Here is a 21,054-nt window from a genome sequence, read left to right on the forward strand (position 1 = left end):
AGAAGACAACTGCAATGTGGACACTTAAGTTGGATTAACAGAGGGCCCTTTTAAAATTAGGTTTAATGCCCATGAGTAGCTTCAGGAATGAGCATGCAAGAAATGCAACGGCCTTAAGCCGCCACATTTGGTCATTGGCAGTGTTCGAACTATACCGTGGCCTTCGGGAAGCCCACTTTTTGTATTTCTTTTTTCACCGATGGGGGGGGGGGCACTTGTGCGTGTATCAAAATGAGAACTTACAATGACTTACAAAGATACAACAGCTGCAAGTGTATGGCCTATTGGCTTTATGCCAGCACATCGTATAGGCTATATAAATATATACTCTTATACTCCCTCTATATAAAATAGGCTATAAACAAAGCACATCAGGCTGCCTACAATCAAGTACATCAATAACGATTAAAGTTACCCGTCACAGGGTACAGAAGAACAACACAATTCCTCCGTTCAATTAAGACATCAAGGGTCACGTAGACCTATAACAACCCAGCCACAACACATTGGAAATAGCATGCCTTACCTTAACACAGAATCGACCACAGAGGCCTGAGGTCAGCTGCCTTTGCTGTTTATCCAGAAATCCATGATGTGGACGAATATGACCTGCCTTAATCCAAGATGTGATAAAGAGCATTGGGTCAAAACTCTCCAACGGGGGTCCATTAATATCCAGAAAAAGGAGCGATGAGAGGCTGTTTTCACGCAACCTATTGCGGTGCGGGTCTTGTTGTCAGTATCATTGATGGCAGAAAATCCCCTCTCACACTCAGCTGAAGTGGGAAGGTATGTCTACTCGCTGTACAAAGCTTTTCCAGCATTTTGCCTGGTGCTCTGTCTTGTAACTTCCAGTCGCGGAACTCCTCGACCGCCTCTCTGGCTGGTTCTCCAAGCATTTTAGCAAGTATGGGCACTTGCTAAAATGCTTTGTTTTCTCCATACAGAATCAGAGCATTCCCATCCTGTGGCCAAAAGTTCTTGTCCAGGGGTTTTAGCATCTGTAAGAGGTCTGATTCTGGCATTCACTTTGTGAGATTGTCGATAAGATTGATAAAACTGATTTTGGTTAATCCTGCCCATGCCCTTAATTAGTTAAACATCTTTAAATAGCCCCAGGGACGTGCGCTGTTCGGCTTTCTGTGTGGATTTACCTCCACTCGCTTTCATTGCTTTCAGTATATCAATAGACTGCAGAATGTGGTGACTGGCATCCACTAGAGTGATGTCTCTTTGCTGACATTTCAGTGACAGGCCCTGTAGCTCACGAAGTATGTCTTTCATGCAAGCCAGCTCAAGTAAAAACCCAGCGTTTGTGAGGTGTTTGTTTAGCACCAGGACTTTCTTCCTCTTGGTGTCATTGCGAGATGCATCCTCACTTGCAGTTTTGAAGTGGCACGCTAAAGCAGGGTAGTTATTCCAGACTGCCTTTACAGTACTGAAACTACTCGCCACCCATCTGATGGTGAAGATCTGTCCAGTTCTCAAAATCTGCATATTTAGATTTACAGCTGCTTCCTCAAGCAATCTCACATTATTTGCAGACTGGTGGTACAAAGAATACAGCTTGGCAACGGAAAACTCAAAATGATTACATCCAGCAACCACTTTCAGAGAATCATGGGCAGCCAATTCAAGGCGGTGGGCCAAGCAATGTATGGACTGGATGTTTGGAAAGTCACGCTTAAGCCTTGCAATGACTCCAGTGGTTTTACCTGAGAACCGAAGCCCCATCTGTGGCGATACTGATGAGGTGTTTCCTCAAAAACTCATCATCTAATCCCGCTGTGCGAAAGCAGTCTCAAACTGTTGTAAATGGATTCTGCATTTGTGCCCTGTGTCAGCTCTACAATGTCTAAAAAACATTTTCCAAATCTCCTTTGCTACTCACATCACATCTCGCGTATACGATGAGATAGGCACGATCGTGTACTGTGCTTTCATCAATGGTGATGCTGATTTTTGAATTAAGATCTCGAATATTCGAAACAAACTCCCTCTTCCTCTGAAGAGCTGTTACCTCCACCATCTTCAGCCAGAGAGGACTTTTCTTCGGCTTCTTCCTGTTGCGTTGGCACCCCGGCGGGCGGTGTGCTAACAGCGGTCCTAGGGCGTGCAGCAGGTGACTCGGTCATGCTAACGTCACTAGAACACGATTTCTTAGTGAAACCAAAGTTAATTACACTGCCTCGTTTTCTTTTTGACATGGCTGTTGATGCTAACTGCAAAAAGAAAATGCTAAGGATTTCACGAGCAGATCAATGGGACGTTTACATTTTTTCTACGAATCTTTTAGTTAACATGTAAACATGAGTGGAATTTGATTTGAACCGCAGCGCCGCCACGCCTTGATGGTCATGACAAGAATAGCATGTGTAGTTATCTTTACTGAAGTGAATTGGTGTTAAATCGCCGTCATGCATGAATGAATGACACATTCACAATTTTACACATAATAATCCATGATGATGATGATGATACACAAAACTGGAATTGCATGTCAAAATAACACATTGTCAATATTTTTAGAGACCCCCCCAAAATTTCACAAATCACGTTTTTAGGAGAGTCTGTGTCTTATTAAGGGGAGCTGAGCTCTCCCTAGCTCCCCCGTAGTTCACACCATTGGTAGACAAGAATATCGGTTACTCTATTTCATGGAAAATCCTTACAAAGAGCAATGCATATTCAATTAGCGGTAAAAGATGTAACCTGTGCTTGGCAGAAAAGTATTTTATTTGCAGACCTGATACGTCCCCCTTGAATAGTAGAAACGAATTGGCCACCAGCTGTAGACACCGAAAAAAAACTCCTTTGTAATTACGAGTAAAATGTCTTTATTATTTTCTCCCCCGATTAGATGATACACATGTGACATTTATTAGATGTTGCATTTTAAAAAAATATATTTTAACTGCCTGCCCTTCCAACTGCGCCCCAACACCACCCCACTATATGATTTACATAAATTACCCCATTTGACATTACCTTGTTATATTCTAAATGTATGCTATTTCAACAGTGCCCTGGTCATTTACATACTTTTTCAAAACAAGCCCCAGTCCCTTACCCCATTGATTGTAATGTTTTCTACGCCACCATTGGTTGCTGTGCATCGTAACTACCTACCCCATTGGTTGTAATAGTTCAAATGTTTTCTCCTCCAATTGGTTGCTGTCCACCGAAATTAGGGGCGTGACGTGGGGAAACGATACCGTGTTTTTTTCTTGGTTGAATCACATTAGCAACTGATGAGTGCGAGACGCACGAAACAAGCCAGCACTGCTATGTATTAAAAGTTTTTTCCCCCTACATCTATATTGATATTCCGCTCCTCATTAGTTGAGCACTTTTATCAACACCATACGGAACTGTGTGGTTTTTGTCGGGAAATAAACGTATTAACAGCAACCTCAGTCTCTGCCTCGTTATTATCGAGAATAACATAACATCGCCAAATGTGCAATGGACGCACTGTGTCATACACAGAGAAGTGCTAGCATCAATGTAGATTAGCCCTGACCTAAACGAGGTTTTGACTGATGTTGTTAGAGTGGTCCGTTTCATCAAAACAAGACCACTGAGAGCGCTGCTGTTCTCTGCACTTTGTGAGTAGATGAGAGCTGAACATTCAGCTGTGTTGTTTCACAGCGAGGGTAGGTCGCCGTTGCGAGTCTTTGAGCTCAGAGAGGAAATTCGGGTGTTTCTGGAGGAGGAGCGTATGCATGAAGTTGCAAGCAAGTTTAGCGATGAACAATTTCTTATGAAACTGGCTTATCTTTTATCATTGTTATGCCAATGACACCAAGCCGATCTTGTTCTGTCCTCTCTCTAACACACAAGTAGAGACACGCATTGCTGCGTGCTTGACTGAAATCTCGGTGGGGATGGCAACACACCACCTGAAGCTCAATCTGGACAAGACAGAGCTGATGTTCCTCACGGGGTAAGGTTGCCCGCACCGAGACGAATGCCAACTCGGACTGCAAGGAGTCTGGGTGTGATCTTGGATGACCAACTGTCGTTTGCAGCAAACATTGCATCGGCTGCTCGCTCCTGCAGATGTCTCCTCTATAACATGAGGAGGATTCGCCCATTCCTCACCGACGAGATGGCACAGGTACTCATCCAGGCTCTGGTCATCTCCCGGCTTGACTACGGCAACTCCCTCCTTGCTGGCGCCCCGGCGTCGGCCATCAGACCTGTGGAGCTTGTTCAGAAAGCTGCTCCCACGCAACTCCTTCTCATGTCCCTACACTGGCTCCCAATAGCTGCTCGCATCCGGTTTAAGACTGGTGCTAGCCTACAGGGCAGTGAAAGGAACAGCTCCTTCCTATCTCCAGGCCATGGTCAAGCCCTACACCCCCGCCCGACCACTTCGCTCTGCTGCCTCGGGACACCTGGTTGCCCCGTCGCTCAGAGGCCCCTGCTGCCGATCGACCCGGTCACGGATCTTTTCTGTCCTGGCCCCACAGTGGCGGAATGAACTCCCCACTGATGTCAGGGCAGCGGAGTCGCTGCCCATCTTTTGGCACAGGTTGAAAACTCACCTCTTCAATAACTACTACCGTTACTTGCTCTTAGCACTTATTGTATTCACTCATTTAAAAAAAAAAATCTTTCTTGCGCTTTTACTTTGGCACTGGTTTTGCTCTTGGATGCAAAACCATTGCATCTAAGAGAAAAGATGCGCTTATGACCTCTGATGACTAGTAGTTCTCCTGATTTCCTACGATAAATGCACTCATTGTAAGTCGCTTTGGATAAAAGCGTCGGCTAAATGACTGTAATGCAAAGTAATGTAATATCAGCAAAATATTTGGAAAGCTGAATGAATTAAATCTTCAGCTTCAAGGCAGAGACAAGCACCTTCCTCACCTTTCAGACAAGATCAATGCATTCACTTGAAAGCTTGAGATGTGGGGCAGGCAACTTGATCAAAGAAATACTGATTTCTTTGAGAATCTGACCAGTGATTCTGGAGCCACCACAGTGATTTCATGTCTTAAGGAGCACATCTCTTCCCTGAGGGGATTTTTTCCAAAATATTTCCCAAACAACAGTGCTCAGTATGACTAGGTGACAGATACATTCAATGCAGCAGCATCTGCTGATTTCAGTTCTGCTGAAGAGGACCACTTCATCAAGATGACATCTGACTCCATCTTGAAGCTGAGCTTTACAGCTCAGACTGAGTGAATTCTGGCTTGGTGTGAGGAGGGTGTATCCACTCATAGGACAGAGGGCTGTGGGCATTCTGCTTCCCTTCGCCACGTCCTATCTTTGTGAGATGGGCTTTTCTGCTGTTGCCTCACTTAAAACAAAGTACAGATCTAAGCTCAACATTGAGCATGACTTGAGAGTGGCAGTATCGAGGCTGCAACCCCGTTTTGAAAAGATGTGCAGTGCAAAACAGGCAGCCACTAATGCAGTGATAAGACTTGAGCGCTCACAAATGGACTTGCTCATAATTTTTCCCAAATATCTGCATTTATTCTTCTTTTGCACAGATTGAACTTTGTTGTTATTGTTCTAGCAAAGTGATTTTAAAAAAAATGTATTTTGTTTTTCTATGTTTTTGAAAAAGCACACAGACTGATGGAGCAATCTAGCGACAAGTCACAAAAAGAGGTTTGATAAAGTTGAAGTGGAACTTGCGTTTGTCATTTGCACAACAGAAATTACTGAAAGAAAAGTGAAAGGAATGTTCATGATCTTGATGTTATTCAAATAAAGTTAAACTTGGCCCATTTTGTCACCATTTTTTTGGGGCGGGGGCTATGAAAAATGTTCTTCCTCCAAAGGGGAGTATGACAGAAAAAGTTTGAAGAACCTCTGGGCTAATAGCTGATGGAAACTGGAGTTGGCCCTGCCCACTGCTCCTAGTGTATAGGAAGGGTTAAATGTGGAGGACAAGGAAATTTAATTTCAACATAGGTGAGTACGAGAAATGACAATAAAGAAATTATGAATAAATATAAATCTTATAGATAGCTATAAAGATCAAATTGTAGAGGAGCTCAAGCAGGAGTCGTGACAACTTTCTCTTTCGGCTACACAACGTGCACCATTTATTCCTTTCACCCTTACAACAGCAACAAAACACCCGCGCAGCGGAAGTGCACCACTGTAAAACCGAACCGAGAAAACAGCAGCTGTAAACTAACGTTCCAACTAGCTCAATAAGGGGAATTATGTATCAGCATAACCACTACAAAATCTTGAATTTGTCGGCGCTGGTATGCTGTATTGGCACTTCTGTTAAGCGGTTCGGATAATGGATGGAATGGATGGATGTTTCATAAAGCTTTCTTGAGTGTTGTCTTGCATTCGGGCCTGTTATAGTGCGCATTTATGTAATCTATAATTTATCTATGATAAGAAAAAAATTTCACAAGCTGTTGTGTCACAGAAAGTGCATAGCTAGGACCTCGTTCAACCAAATCCCTCGGGATTACAAACATGCACATGTAGTAGCACTGTAGATGTTGACAGTTGACTAGGACCAGCTGTGGCCGCGCCAGAGCGGGAGCATGCGGGTGGTCGCCCCAGGGCCCACAAGGTCGGGGGGCCCCGTTTGGAGCTCTGTTGCCGAGTTTACGAGCGTCCGTGAACGCACCGGGTCTCGGGACTCCGACGCATTCAGTGACACACTCGTAAAGTCGGCTAATGATAAAAAATACAGTGCAGTATGGGGCCCCTTTTCCATAGATATTAACGGCCCCTATATAGCCTTTATGTCCGCTAGTTTACAGTTTTTGAATTTTAAAATGACTATCACAAGGGCTCATCGAGAAGCTCCGCCCCCTTTCTGCTGAGACCCACGCTCCGCCCCTGAGGACCAGTTCTAGGTTCGTAGGAGCAGTTTATAACTAGCATCAAATGATTGCAGACCACAGACCTGGGAATACAGTTTGAACTGCCGGCTTGTTTTATATAAAGAATTGTAAACATAGACAGAGAAACATACACAATTGACCCTTCGCTAAGCCCCGCCCCCCTTGGTTACTGTTGCTACCCCTGGCAAGCTATCGTCCGTCCGTAAAATTTAAACATGGCGTTTACTGTCATGTCAGTGACAGACATTCCAGGTGAATTGACATCCAATTTCTGGAAAAGCAAGGAGATATCAGAGAGAAGTAGACAGAAAGGCTTGCAATATGCATTTGAAAGCTACATCCATGATATGATTTGTCAGCGTGTGAATGAAGGGGAAATTAAAATCGAGGCTAAAGCATACAGGTCCCAATATAAGACCCAGGCACCCCACGTCTTAACTATTCACGTTAAGGACAAGGAGCTCAATGAACAACAATGCTCGTGTACAGCAGGGTAAGACAATATAGATAGTTGTATTTTAATCTGACATTTAGTTATGAATCCATATAGCTTACTAGATAGCTTTCAGATCTAGCTAACATTTGGCAATGTTTTAGCTAGCCAGGCCAGCCAGCTGGATCAGGGGAGCTCACATGCACTTTCCCGTTTGTTTAAAGTGCACCAGGATTTTGCTCACACATCGTGGGCTTGATCCATACACTGGATCTTATAAAGGCAAGAACAGAAGAGTCAGCTAAGTCCTGCACAAGTTTGCCACAACAATGGCACAAACCAAGAGGTGGTAAAATAAAGGCTGTGCCCGTATCATCGGTGGTGGTCGCAAAGGCTAGACAGGATCGGAAGCGGAGACCAGTTGACTGTCACTACACTGGGAGCAGGTAAGTTAACTGGATTGTCACTGACTACCTGGAATGACCTGTCATATTCCCCCCAAAATGATATACTTTACATATTCAGCAGTAGTCCATATTGATATTAATAAGGTTTTGATATTATTTTCCAAGGACCCCCTCAATAACGGACAAGGACTTGGCACTACTGAGAGGACAGACGGGAGCACCCATCAGCTACTTGGCTAACAGACCGCCTATCGATATAACTATAGGGGAAAACAAGTACCCCCTTGGAAGTGGTTCGAGCCAACAGGTAAATGAAAAAGGATTTGACTGAGTCAACATAAGTATTTATTTTGTATCCAAAAGTCACTTGTTACATAGGCAATAGTGTACAAGTAATTTCAAGTAGGTTAGTATCATACAATATTACATAGGACTAATATGACTAAAGAAACATGAAAAAGGATGTAATGGACATGTACCTGTATTATAGAACAGTAATACCTTGTAGACAGAAAGATACGAGAGGAGGGGACCCTTAGCCACCAGGGCGTCTCCTGATCACTGGTCTTTGATAATGTGTGGTTGGAAGTTGGACAGCATGCTAACCACGTACCATATCTGATTTATGTTGGAAAGTCGGGACATTGGTATTCTACCAGAAACAATCTTAAACTTTTTAATTTTGGCAATTGCCCTTTCCACATGAACTCTGTGTTTGGCGGTTTTTTGGTCATCTCAACATATGCATGTGGCATCTGACGGTTAGATCTAGCAAAAGGTGGAATGTTCAGTCTGAGACCAATCTCTTCCACTTCTTCTTCAATCAGAAAACCTTTGTCGGTCATTAATCCATCTCCAACTTTAAGGTAGCCACATTGAATACAACCCTGCAGTAGCTCTATGATATTACACTGATTAAAGATCTCTTTGTCTGAAATAGATCCAGTGAATAGAGCAGACACATACATAACTGCACCTCGTGGGTCACAAGCAACTAGTGACTTCAGTGTGTTGGAGGACTTGTAGGTTGAATAGGTCTGACTCTGCAACAGTAATGAGCTGGGCTTCTGTGTCTTCAGTTCTGTGCAGTCCAGAATTGCAAATGTATTTGGGAATTCCTCTTTAAAGTTAACAGGCATGTTCTGTGAAATCACATCTCTATGCGGCCAAATGGACAGTTGGCCAAATCTGTCATACATGTAGTCTACCCAGGAGTTTATCAGTGTGCTGACACTCTGTACACGAATCTGAAATCTAAATGCTAAATCTTTGTGGTCAAATTTTTGTCTTAGTTTCATTAGTGTGAGTAAAAACTGACTATGCATGCAAAGTTTTAGGATCTAGATGTCTGGCATTTTGTAAGAGAGAGGAATGTTTGTTTGTGTAGTGATGGGATCATTGGGTACTTTGAAAAATTCACATAAGCTGTTGAACTGATCATAGGTGAATCCAGTGCAGTAGTGGAAGTACTCAGGTACATGATTGTTGTTTAGACACTCTGGGGTTAATGCATTTGTAGTGTATGCATGACGTTCCTTCCCAAGCAACTGGATTTGGCTGTCTTTGGCTTGAAGTTCCATCTTCAGGTTCAACATATCCTGCTTCTGTTCTGCTAGTGTCTCCTTTAGTCTCCAATGCCTCTCCATGGTTGTCTGGGTCATGATGTGTCTCTGTAAACGACAAAATGATAAAACATTAGTTAATAATTTGTACACATTTCTTCCCTTTTACAGCTTCCTCTTGTCAGGCCAGCAAGACCAACACCACCTACAAACCAGCCTGGTGATTTCCCTGATTTCCCATTGCCGTCACAACCAACACATGTCTGTACGGTGCTCAATCGAAATGAAATGTGTAGCTACAGTAAAATGACAGTCACTTTGGCAGAATCTGTAGCTCTAGAACGTGAGACCATACAACAGGACACAAGTAACATTTGGCATCTTGAAAGGTCTCCCCGACTCACATCAAGCTCCTTTCATAGAATATGCATAAGGAGAGCCAACCATGATATCCTTGCCGCTGGTATCAAAACCAAGGCCCCAAGACAGACCAAGGCAATGAAAGAGGGGTAGATCTAGAACCTACAGCTGCATTGTGTGTGTAAACTGCATGGTAGAAAGAAATGTCATGTCCTTTGAACCTCAATAAAATTGTTAATGTTACTTTGACTGCTCGTCACCTTTTTGTTGGAGGCTTTCGGCAACCTCCATAATGTTCCTTCCTTTGGACAGTTGCATGGATAGCAGCTATGGGATTCGGATATTCAGGTGTAGGCTGTCAATTCACAAAATGCTAAAAGATAACAGTTGCTAGTTAAGAGCATGCATACCTTCGCAACCAACATTACCAGCTGGTTTCTTTTATGTGTTAAATTTGCTATGATACTTCCCCTTTCTCTGAACTAGCTAGCTAGCAGCACTATCGGCATCTGTATAAGAGACTAGGGTTGTCAGATGTAACGTTAGCTAGCAATTTCTCTACATTTGAAAAGATGTTGCTGATTGAGATGATGGAAGAGTTTGGGGCACTGAGATGATAACATAACTCATAACATACAAAGTTAGGTATAAGGTTTGGTGGAACCGGACTAAAATGTAACGAGCATTGTTAGTACTAGATAGCTAACCTAGCTAGCTAGGCAAGCTAATGTTAGCAAGCTTACCTTGGAGCAAACAAATATGTTTTTGTGTATCCTCGATGGATTCAGCTGTGAGTGAGGTCTTCCACACTGTTTGATCTACATTTGACATTTTTCCTCTTGTGTTTTAGGCTTAGGAAAAGCCCAAAATACGACCCCATCCTCCAAACTTTTAGGATATCTGCTGTCTGATTTGCAGGTACCATAAGCGCACCACTTCGGCATTTCCTCAATAGCTTGCCAGGCCTCCCCTGCTTAGTAATGGTTACTAACGTAGGATTGGACAGTGGCTGTTCTAGGGCGGGGCTTAGCGAAGGGTCAATTACACAATAACACAATGAGAATGGATAAATTCCTTGAAACCTCTTGTTTTATGATTTAACCCTTATTAAACCACTATTTTGAGTTTCAGATATTTTAGATAGATATTTCAGTTCTAATTTAGGATCCTTTTAATTCTAATTTGAAGTTATCTCCTGTTTGAGTTGACAAATTATGTTAATATGTTTTATGTTCTATTTTGTTCTGTTAGGCCTTCAAGTTTCAGTTCTAATTTCCATTAACGTAAGTTACTTAACCAGTAAATCAGAATGCCAAAATTAACACACAATTGCATTACCCCATGAACAGTATGAATGAGTAATAAACTCAGCCGATACAGCAATCAACAATACAATATCAGATCAACAATCAAAATCAAAATCAATAATCAATGTAGGCTATAATCAATCCTTTTTAGAAAGTCCGTTGTTGCTCCACTGAGTCCAACTGCGTTTTGCTGTAACAAACTGGAAATTTCAGTCCTACCACAATCCAGGTGCTCGAATCTGTAGGGTACTGTCCTGAGAATGAGCTATCTGCACCCGCAGACAGACCACATGGATCCAGCAGGTCTCCTATGGGTGGCTCGCCATCTTGTTTCCAGCTTGGGGTATGAAACACCAAGCGCGAGCTCCCCAATCCAAAAAAAAAAAAAAAAAACCTGGCCTGCATTATAACAGGCACACCACACATGCAAAGACATTAGTTTACATATCTCAATAAAATAATCAAAAGAAAACAACAGAAGTACCGATTGACATAGTCAATCTACCAACCGCTAAAACGTGACGCAGTTTAATCTCCTATGCTAGTGCACGATGCTACTACAGCCTGGCTGCATGTAGCTAGCTGTGACGCAGGTCAATTTTCTGTGCTAATACACCATGCTGCTGCAGCCTTACTGGAAGTAGCTAGCTTATCAATTTGGTTTGCACAAAAGAAAAATACATTCTGAATTCGGTTTACAAAAGAAAAACGTAGCCTCTCAATAATCTTTACACAAAATATGATCTACAACATAAAACTAAGCTACTTACAGCTTTAACTAGCCTATGCACACAGACATTGAAAACGGAAGTTTGGCTAGTTAGCAATTAACTCACCAAGTCCTGGATGATACTCGGACACAATACAAAACCCAGGGTCCGGAGGATGATTAAACCAAACAAAATACTCAATTTGGATGAAGAAAGAAACAACTGTAGCTCACTGCTATTTCAAAGTAGAATCTTCTATCTTCAGCTCTCGTTCTAGTGGCTTCTCTCAAGCGTTTTCCTGGCGTTCTGAAACCTAGCTGGTTCTGGAACTTTCTCCCTCTCGAGCAAGGCAGCTGATTGGCTAATATGAATTTATTGATACCACGAATTACTTATCTACTGTTTACTATTTATTTGCAAAATGAACAATTATGATTATTTATTTGTTTATTTATCATGATTAAACTGTAATTATATGTAGGTTATTTTAACCTCGGTTAGCTTGACCTGGGTTACACACAAAACACACCAAACCTTTTGAAAAATGATTTTTATTAACAAATAACAATACAAATGTAACCAGGTTAAATTAATGTTTTTATTTTATTTTGTTTGAGTATGAAATATCACCAAATCCTGTCTGTGTGCTGTTATTTGTGTTTACTACATTTTATTTTATGTCATTTACTTTTATGTATGTTTTCCAACGACCGTCATATACATGTACTGTCGCTTTAAAAGAGAGGTCTTGTGGGTACACGGAAGAGGGAACGCGGGAGAGGCCATTTTTGTTTTGTGGGAGGAGTCTCAAGCAGCAATCGAGCCGAGCCACACGTGTTTCTTACCGTAGGACAGTTTTGCTGGTTGAGGAGAACGTAACCTTGAGTATCCCTGTAAGAAGATACTGCAAGCTGTGGGATAAAATACTTGTTTATCCTTTCTTACATCGGAGTCCCGTGGACGGTTTCTCCTTCTAACGCACACGAGTGAAGTTCGGGCAGTGGTTGAACTTCGACCCCCACGTCCGTAAGAAACACCGCTCCCGCTGGAGGACTGGACGTTTGTTGAAGAGTTTGAAACCAAAATAAATGGCAAGGTGGGCCAAATAGAGTCCTGTGTGTCCCCCCCTCCTTCCTTGATCATGATGATGATGATGATGATGATGAGAGACTGAGGGCCCCCACAACACCTGGGGCCCCACCCAACTAGAACACAACGCAGAGCTAATGATGAGAGTGACGGGCATGCAGCAGGCTGACCAGCATAGAACAGCATAGGACTGCCCCCGTTACACAAACAACAATACTGTAGAATAACAGAATCCTTAACAATTAATATTTTTCTTTTTAACTATTTTTATTGATTTTCACAATACATTTTTATGCATATGAATATACAGTGCATCCGGAAAGTATTCACACCCCTTCACTTTCCCCACATTTTGTTATGTTACAGCCTTATTCCAAAATGGATTAAATTCCTTTTTTTCTCTCATCAATCTACACAAAATACGCCATGATGACAAAGTGAAAAACGTTTTGTAGAAATTTTTGCAAATTTATTAAAAATAAAAAACTGAAATATTGCATGTACATAAGTATTCACACCCTTTGCTATGACACTCAAAATTGAGCTCAGGTTCATCCTTTTTCCACTGATCATCCTTGAGATGTTTCTACATATTGATTGGATTCCACCTGTAGTAAAGTCAATTGATTGGACATGAGCTGGAAAGGCACACACCTGTCTATATAAGGTCCCCACTTTTGACAGTGCGTGTCAGAGCAGAAACCAAGCCATGAAGTCAAAGGAATTGTCTGTGGACTTCCGAGACAGGATTGTATCAAGGCACAGATCTGGGGAATGGTACAAAACAATTTCTACAGCTTTGAAGATCCCGAAGAGCACAGTGGTCTCCATCATTCGTAAATGGAAGAAGTTTGGATCCATCAGGACTCTTCCTAGAGCTGGCTGCCCAGCCAAACTGAGCAATTGGGGGAGAAGGGCCTTGGTCAGGGAGGTGACCAAGAACCCGATGGTCACTCTGACAGAGCTCCAGCATTCCTCTGTGGAGATGGGAGAACCTTCCAGAAGGACAACCATCTCTGTAGCACTCCACCAATCAGGCCTTTATGGTAGAATGGCCAGACGGAAGCCTCTGCTCAGTAAAAGGCACATGACAGCCTGCTTGGAGTTTGCCAGAAAGCACCCAAAGGACTCTCAGACCATGAGAAACAAGATTCTCTGGTCTGATGAAACCAAGATTGAACTCTTTGGCCTGAATGCCAAACGTCACGTCTGGAGGAAACCAGGCACTTCTCATTACCTTGCTAATACCATCCCTAGAGTGAAGCATGGTGGTGGCAGCATCATGCTGTGAGGATGTTTTTCAGCGGCAGGAAATGGGAGAATAGTCAGGATTGAGGGAAAGATAAATGGAGCAAAGTACAGAGAGATCCTTGATGTAAACCTGCTCCAGAGTGCTCAGGACCTCAGACTGGAACGAAGGTTTACCTTTCAACATAACAATGACCCTAAGCACACAGCCAAGACAATGAAGGAGTGGCTTTGGGACAAGTCTGTGAATGTCCTTGAGCGGCCCAGCCAGAGCCCAGACTTGAACCCCGTTGAACATCTCTGGAAAGACCTGAAAATAGCTGTGCAGTGACGCTCCCCATCTAACCTTACAGAGCTCAAGAGGATCTGCAGAGAAGAATGAGAGCAATACCCCAAATATAGGTGTGCCAAGCTTGTAGCTTCATACCCAATAAGACTTGAGGCTGTAATCGCTGCCAAGGGTGCCTCAACCAAGTACTGAGTAAAGGGTGTGAATACTTATGTACATGCAATATTTCAGTTTTTTTATTTTTAATAAATTTGCAAAAATTTCTACAAAACCTTTTTCACTTTCTCATTATGGGGTATTGTATGTAGATTGATGGAAAAAAAGGAATTTAATCAATTTTGGAATAAGACTGTAACATAACAAAATGTGGGGAAAGTGAAGGGGTGTGAATACTTTCCGGATGCACTGTATATGGAACTGCATTATACCTAATCCATATACATAGATTAGTACACAGATTTCACATGTATCTTGCCAAACATATTATTCATAATACACACATACACATAGAAAAGGAAAATAAACAGATAATAAAAAAGAAAGGGTGGGAGGGGGGAAGTTCTCTGCTGCCTCAATCTAACTCTAATCTTCCTTACTGAGTGGGATTTGTAAGCTCTTGTAATAGTCGAAAAAGGGGGTCCAGATCTTCATACATTTTTGTATTGAGCCTTGATGGGTGTATCTGATTTTCTCAAGTTTCAAAAACTGCATAATGTCTTTTATCTACCTGGAAAAAATAGGTGGGTGTGGTGACCCACATCTATATAACTAGAGACATTCACCTAAGAGAGAATGCACTTCCGCTTCCGGTCCAGAGAGTTCAGTGTCGTTGTCGAATATATGACATGTAAAGTTGGAGCTAGTAAACTACCTCGACTACGTCTACTCTCACGTCTCCTGTCTCGTTGTTTTCTAACTCCACATTGGTGACCCCGACGTGATCGAACAACTAATACGAGTATGTTTGACAACGACGACGCCGGTGCTAACAACATGGCTATTGCTAACGCTAGCATTTACACCGCTACTGTGAAGCTACCCGACTTTTGGCAGCATAATCCACGGCCGTGGTTTCAACATGTGGAAGCCCAGTTCCAGCTGAGAGGGATAACGCAGGATGCAACGCAGTACTTCCACGTAGTGGCGGCGTTAGACGCATCGACAACGGCGCGAGCAATGACGCTGTTGGAAGCTCCGCCAGCTGCTGGCAAGTACGATGCTATAAAGACATTCCTCCTGAAACTATTTGAACTGTCGGAGCTGGAGAAGGCAGACCGTTTACTGTCCCCGAATGGCCTCGGCGACGGCAAACCGTCTGATTTAATGGAAAAAATGCTGTCTGTGCTGGGATCGGCTGATCCGGCCTTTCTTTTCACACACATTTTTTCTGAGGCAGCTCCCCGCACCTGTACGCACAGCACTGGCCAGTTCTCCTCTCGCCGCCTCCAAGGACTACCGTTCTCTGGCTGCTGAAGCAGACAGGGTTTTCCTGGCCAACCGGCAACAGTTTGTGCATGCCCTGCTACCCCACCAGACCGCCCCACCACCACCTGTGTACGACTATATGGACACCGCGGCTGCGGTGACAGCCCGCCGCCAACCTGACGACGGGCTCTGTTATTACCATGCCAGGTTTGGGGCAAAAGCAAAACGGTGTCGCAAACCCTGCAGTTACAGGGTTCAGGGAAACGCCAAGGCCGGCGCTTGTTAACGGCTATGGGCGCTGGCCGTGACTGCAAGCTGTTGTTCATCAGAGACTCCTTGTCGGGCCGGCGGCTGCTGGTTGACTCTGGCGCTCAACGCAGCATACTACCAGCACAAGCTGTGGACACGATGACCGACAGTCACGGCCCCCAGATGGACGCCGCCAACGGCACGTCCATTCGGACGTACGGTATCAGACATGTGGACGTGTGTTTTGGCGGCCGACGTTTCGGCTGGGACTTTGTGATGGCTGCTGTATCCACCCCGCTCCTAGGTGCGGATTTCCTCTGTGCTTTCAACCTGCTGGTGGATGTTAAAAACTGTCGCGTGATTGATGCCGTCTCTTTTGCGTCATACCCCTGCACGCTTGGGGGCGCTGGAGCGCTGTGCCTCGCTAACACACTCTCCACCGGGGATCCATACCAACGCCTGCTCGCAAATTTCCCCGAGCTGACCACACCCACCTTCTCCTCGGCGGTGGCCAAGCACGGCGTGGAACATCATATCACCACAGTGGGGCCCCCAGTTTACGCCCGGGCCCGACGCCTCGACTCGGCCAAGCTCGCAATAGCCAGGGAGGAGTTTTCGACTATGGAGCGCCTCGGCATTGTCCGCCGTTCTGACAGCCCGTGGGCTTCCCCTCTTCACATGGTTACTAAGGCCAACGGGGGTTGGCGCCCGTGCGGGGACTACCGTCGCCTAAACAATGCCACGACCCCCGACCGGTACCCCATACCGCACATACAAGATTTCTCTACCCACCTGGCGGGCGCTGCCATCTATTCCAAAATCGACTTAGTGCGGGGGTATCACCAAGTGCCGGTCCACCCACTGGATGTCCCAAAAACGGCTGTCCTCACACCCTTTGGGCTCTTTGAGTTTTTACGTATGCCTTTCGGCCTTAAAGGGGCGGCGCAGACGTTTCAGCGCCTTATGGATTCTGTGCTCCGTGACATGCCATTTTTGTTTGTGTACTTAGACGACATCCTCGTGGCCAGCGCGTCGGCGGAGGAACACATGACGCACCTCAGACAGCTGTTTGACAGGCTCAGCGAACACGGCCTCATCATCAACCCAGCTAAGTGTCAGTTCGGGGAGTCGTCCATCACCTTCCTCGGGCACCACATCACTCCACAGGGGGCCGTTCCCCTCCCTGCCAGGGTTGAGGCTGTCACCATGTTCCCCCGCCCCCGCACTGTACAGTCGCTGCAGGAATTCCTGGGCATGGTGAACTTTTATAACCGTTTCCTGCCCCGTGCCGCCCACATCATGCGTCCCCTGTATGAGGCCCTGCGGGGTAAGAAGTCTAAGGACGAGCTGGACTGGTCTTCGGGGATGGACGAGGCTTTTGTGGCCGCCAAGACCGCGCTGGCCAACGCTGCGCTGCTAGCTCACCCGTCGCCTGCCGCCCCCATAGCCCTTACAACGGATGCCTCCGACTACGCCGTGGGGGCCGTGTGTGAGCAGTGGGTGGGGGGGGGCTGGCAGCCGTTGGCGTTCTTCAGTAAACAACTCCGTGAGAGCGAGCGCAAATACAGCACCTTTGATAGGGAACTACTGGGTCTCTTCCTCGCAACCAGACACTTAAGGTTCCTATTGGAGGGCCGACAGTTCACCGCTTTCGTGGACCACAAACCGCTGACGTTCTGTATGGCCAAAACCTCAGAACCGTGGTCTGGGCGTCAGCAGCGCCATCTCGCGGCGGTTTCCGAGTTTACCACGGACATACAACACGTGTCGGGCAAGGATAACTCCGTCGCCGACTGCCTTTCACGGGCGGTTGTTAACGCCGTTCACTTGGGACTCGACTACGCCGCTATGGCAGCGGACCAAGCCAAGGACGCGACCGTTCAAGACTACCGGTCGACCCCTACGGCGCTACGGCTGGAGGACGTGACGTTCGACGCGGCCAACACCACCCTCCTCTGTGACATCTCCACCGGTCAACCGCGCCCCCTGGTGCCTACTTCCTGGCGGCGCCGAGTTTTCGACACCGTCCACGGCCTTTCCCACCCGGGAGTGAAGGCCTCGACCAAATTGGTGAGCGTCAAGTTTGTTTGGCCTGGGCTCCGTAAGGATGTTAGAGCCTGGGCCGGCTCTTGTGTGGCGTGCCAACGCGCCAAGGTGCACCGCCATACCAAGGCCCCTTTGGCGCCGTTTGTGGTTCCAGAGAGGCGGTTTGACCACGTCAATGTTGACCTGGTGGGTCTCCTGCCCCCCTCCCGTGGTTATACGTTCCTCCTCACTATTGTGGACAGGGCCACCAGGTGGCCAGAGGCTATTCCCTTGTCCTCCACGACGGCAGCAGAGGTAGCACGGGCGTTCATCGGCTGCTGGGTGGCCCGTTTCGGCACACCGGGTGACATCACGAGCGACCGGGGCTCCCAGTTTACCTCGGAGCTCTGGACGGCGGTCCCTGAGCACCTGGGGATGAAGATCCACCGCACTACGGCGTACAACCCGCAGAGCAACGGACTTTGTGAGCGGTTCCATCGGGACATGAAAGCCGCTCTGCGGGCAAGCCTCACTGGCTGCGACTGGATGGACCGGCTCCCATGGGTCATGCTCGGCCTGCGTTCGGCCCCGAAGGAAGACCTCCAGACCTCCTCCGCTGAGCTGGTGTATGGCAAGCCCCTGCGAGTTCCGGGGGAGTTTCTTCCGGATGCTACGACTCCCTGGTCGGCCGCCTCTCACCTCAGTGCGTCCCGGAGCGCTGCCGGTGCCTTCGCTCCCGTTCCGATGTCTCAACACTGCCTCCCCCGGTCCTACGTCCCCAAGGATCTGCCATCGGCGAGGTACGTCTTCATTAGGCACGACAGCCATCGGTCCCCGCTGCAGCCCCCATACGACGGGCCCTTCCGCGTCCTGGAGGCGGGGGATAAGAACTTTGTGGTGGACATGGGGGGCAGGCCGGAGCGGGTCGCTATAGACCGTCTCAAGCCTGCTCACTTGGACATTGGGGAGCCAATGCAATTGGCCCTACCCCCGCGGCGGGGACGCCCTCCTAGGTCGGCCCCGGCACCTGCCTCTGTTCCTGCTTCGGCCCCGCCTATGGCCCGGGTTTCGGCCCCATCTGTTTCCCCTCCTGTGAAGCGCAGCCGTTATGGCCGCAGGGTCCACCCCCCGACTCGTCACTTGTTTTCCCCGTGACTTTGCACTATGTCATTGACTGTTCTGTTGTAGAGTCTATTTTTATGTTCATGAGTTGCGCTTTTGCTGTTTTGCATTGTTTTGTGTAGGTGAATTCTGGGGGGGCCTGTGTGGTGACCCACATCTATATAACTAGAGACATTCACCTAAGAGAGAATGCACTTCCGCTTCCGGTCCAGAGAGTTCAGTGTCGTTGTCGAATATATGACATGTAAAGTTGGAGCTAGTAAACTACCTCGACTACGTCTACTCTCACGTCTCCTGTCTTGTTGTTTTCTAACTCCACATGGGGCTTGTTGCTTCTATGAGAGAACAATGAGACGTCTAGTGAGCAAGGAGACGCTGCATCCGGGACGCGAACCCATGGCTCCTACACCGCAAGTGACTACGTTAATCAGTCGACTAAAGGGTCCGACCCGTTGGCCAAGGGATGATGTGTCTACTTATTCGTGTACGTTATAATATTTTTTTTCATATTTTTTTTCATATTTTAACTGCCTGTCCTTCCAGCTGTGCCCCAACTCCACCCCAATATATAATTCACATAAATTACCTTGTTATATTTTTAATGTACGCCATTTCAACAGTGCCCTGGCCCTTAAACGCTTTTCAAAACAAACCCCAGTCCCATTGGTTGTAACGTTTTCTACTCCTCCATTGGTTGCTGTGCATCATAAGTACCTACCCCATTGGTTGTTATAGTTTGAATGTTTCTCCATCTGATTGGTCGATGTCCAACCGAAATTATGGCCGTGACGCTGGGAAACACAAACTGTATGATTCTTGGTTGAAACACATTAGCAGCTGATGAGTGCAAGACGCCCAAAACAGGCCTGTACCGCAATGTATTAAAATCTTTTTTTCCCCTGTATCCTTGTTGATATTCCGCTCCTCATTAGTTGAGCACTCACAACACCATTGAAGGTTTCGGAAAAAAACGCTATATATATATATATATATTGTGGCAGGAATGAGGAAAAACACATGAGACCAAGGCGAGTTTGATGTTTATTCCTCAACTCCAAAAACCAACTAAAGCAGGAACAACCCTGCCCCGGCGAGCCCGGGAACGTAAACCACGCCCCCAGCTCACAGTCCTGCTGGGTGAGAGGCATAGCCCCTAGTGTCTGCCACAATATAAGTGTTTTTTTCTGGAAACCATCAATGGTGTTGTTGATAAAAGTGCTCAACAAATGAGGAGCGGAATATTAATATATGTAAAATGTAATATATAAAAAATTTACATATAGCTTATATGCTACATACCCCCCCCCCAAACAAAAATGGTTTAATAAATAATCTATTAGTTCCTTTAGCTTGTAACAAACCACCGAGACCCATTCCCACCCATGGCCAAGGAGATGGCGTGGCCTATTACGTTACATAATTCTCCCTCAGATAATGTGTACATGTACACATGTGCCTCACGGTAAGACCGCCGGCCAATCTGATGGACCACTGCCTTAATTCTGTATGCGTGGGTATGAGGCTGTGCTAACCCCATTGCTGCTTTCCAAGTTAAATCAAAGTGATAGGAGCTGAGAATAGGTGGAGCTGCGAGTCAACATGAGCAGCGGCGGAATGCAGAGGCACCAACTCTGGAAAAAAACAGGAGGAGTTGATGACCTTTCTCCTGAATGAACTATGATTTGTCCATTAACCTTTCTGTCAATTTATTCTTTGTGAATTTGTATTGTGAAATCAAATTTTCAAATCTTTATTTTCCATTAAGTGTTCAAAGTGCTCTTACAAATTACTCTAACCCAACCTTGTTCCTCCCCCCAAATCAGAAGTAGCTTTAAAATGTTATTAAACCACCCACCCTACCAGCAACCCAGCTGAAGCATTTTGAAATATTCAAAATCAGAAAGGCTGCAAACGGATATGTTTTAGCCTGCGAACTCTGCCACCCATGCACTGCACCTCAGCAGTCTTGCTTCCTCTCTTTCATCTGAG

Source organism: Lampris incognitus, chromosome 2 (assembly GCF_029633865.1).
Source record: "Lampris incognitus isolate fLamInc1 chromosome 2, fLamInc1.hap2, whole genome shotgun sequence".
Classification (NCBI taxonomy): Eukaryota; Metazoa; Chordata; class Actinopteri; order Lampriformes; family Lampridae; genus Lampris; species Lampris incognitus.